This window comes from Bos taurus, chromosome 29 (genome assembly GCF_002263795.3).
Source record: "Bos taurus isolate L1 Dominette 01449 registration number 42190680 breed Hereford chromosome 29, ARS-UCD2.0, whole genome shotgun sequence".
NCBI lineage: Eukaryota > Metazoa > Chordata > Mammalia > Artiodactyla > Bovidae > Bos > Bos taurus.
In genome coordinates, this window is record NC_037356.1 from 48,278,948 (window position 1) to 48,281,134 (window position 2,187).

General features: G+C 49.7%; 1 long non-coding RNA gene across 1 annotated transcript; it reads left to right on the plus strand.

Annotated features, from left to right (window-relative positions):
• Positions 1-1,013, plus strand: LOC132344215 (uncharacterized). The gene is made up of 2 exons (XR_009493382.1): positions 1-304; positions 783-1,013. It is a non-coding gene; the product is annotated as an uncharacterized lncRNA (long non-coding RNA).
• Positions 1,014-2,187: the final 1,174 nt, after the last annotated feature.

The following is a 2,187-nucleotide window of genomic DNA, read 5'->3' on the forward strand; positions in this document are numbered from 1 at the left end:
GCTCAGACCCTCCAGTCTTATACCATGGCCATTGGGCAACTCCAACAGGATATATGATTGTGGGGTGTCAACCAGGACCCAAAAGATTCTAAAGAGCCACCACTATATGCTCCAGGGACTCAAGTCCTAATTAAGGTCTGGAAAGATGGGTCCCCAAAGGCTCAACTCCAGTCCGAATGGAAGGGCCCCTACCCTGTAATACTTTCTACCCCCACAGCAGTCAAGGTACCAGGACACGACTCCTGGATTCACTACTCATGAGTCAAGCCGTGGAAGAAAACAGAAGAGGACACTCGATACACCTGTGAGTCCCTGAGAGATCTCAGATACCTATTCAGGACTACAAATGAGTGCCATTCTAATGAACATCCCCAAAATCAAGTTTCTGGGGATAAGCTCTCTCAGGATAGCTCTAACGAGGCAACAAAGCTTGGCAGAGGTTGTACTCCAAAATAGACAGGGGATAGATCTCCTGATCCCTGAACAAGGAGGACTTGAGCCATCTTGAATGAGATGTGTTGCTTCTGGGTAAATACCTCCAGCTAAGTTAAAGAAAGTCTCACAGTCCTCAAGAAAAACATTCAGATCCTGTAGGATCTCAAAGAACAAGCTGGAGAGTTCTTGGGAGTGATTACAATCTCTTTTTGGGGGATCCTTCTCCTGGCGAGGGGGAATTTGGAGTTGGCTCATCGCCCCTACTAATCCCTGTTATCACCATATTGATGCTGCTTATGATTGCTCCATGTATTATCAATTGTCTAACCCATTTTGTCTCTGTCCAGTTCAACAGGGATATATAAAGCTACAGCTGAACGTGGAAAATATCGTTTATGCCCCTTTCTTGGCTAGCCCAATCTGCATAGGGCAGGCTCGGAGGGAGGAGAAAAAAACATATAGAAAGAGGACCCAAAGTTGAGACTCCCTCTTCTCTTCCCATCATTAGGGTTGGCCCACCCTCACACCTCAAGGATGTATTTTCCTTTGCTTGCCAAATAAAACTAAGTTGTCACCAAGCTGTAAGTGTTAGTTGCTCAGTTGTGCCCAACTCTTTGCAACCCCGTGGACTGCAGCCCACCAGGCTCCTCTGCCCATGAGATTTTCCAGGCAAAGATACTGGAGTGGGTTGCCATTTCCTTCTCCAGGGGATCTTCCCAACTCAGGGATCGAACCCGGGCCTTCTGCACTGCAGGCAGATTCTTTACCGACTGAGCTACAAGGGCAGTCCTAACACTGGTCTAATGTTTAACTGAGCTGTAACACTGGTCCGCCACTTCAAATTTTTGCTGTGGCAAGACAGAATCGGGGAAATTACACAGTCCCCCGACAATATGATGTGAGCTCGAGTCAAGATTCATTTTCCTCCATTTGGGTATTCACCTGACCCAAGTTTGCACTTATTATTTTTTAATTAAGACAACTTTTAGGAACTTCATTGGTGGCTCAGTGGAGAGGAATCTGCCTGCCAGTGCAGGGGACACGGGTTCAACCCCTGGTCCAGAAGGATCCCACATGGAGCAGCTGAGCCTATGCACCACAATTACTGAGACCACACTCTAGAGCCTGGGAGCCACGACTGAGCCTGTGTGCTGAGACTTACTGAAGCCCACATGGCCTAGAGCCCATGCTTGGCAACAAGAGAGCCAGCGCGATGAGAAGCCCGCCCACCACAACAAAGAGGAGCCTCCCGCTCACTGCAGTTAGAGAAAGCCCTCGCACAAAAGGAAGACCCAGCACAATCAAAAGTAAACTAATAGATTTAAAAAATAAAATGAAACCGTTCTTATTGAAAAGCCCCTCCTTTCCCCCTTGATCGCCAGATGCCTCGTCACCTGCCCGCGTTCTCAACGTCCCTTGGCTGCTCAGGTGCTGTTCGTTGAGTGCCAGGTGTTGAGAACCATCCAGGTGCCAGACCAGAAGGCAGAGCTGGGCAGCAGCTACAGGCCACAGAGAGCCCTGGACCCCAGCGGGAGATGCAGTCGGTGGAGGGTGACACGCTCTCACCTCTGCCACCGTCAGACCTGCCAGCATCAGTGACCTCCAGGGACCTCTGCAAGTTTCTTTATTGTCAAGTAACCTATAGCAGCCTGGCTCCAAGACGGCACCTCTGGCTGCTGGCAACACCTCTGTGTAGCCCCTCCCACACTGAAAGGCACTGCCTCGTGTCACCAGTGGAATATCACAGAGGTG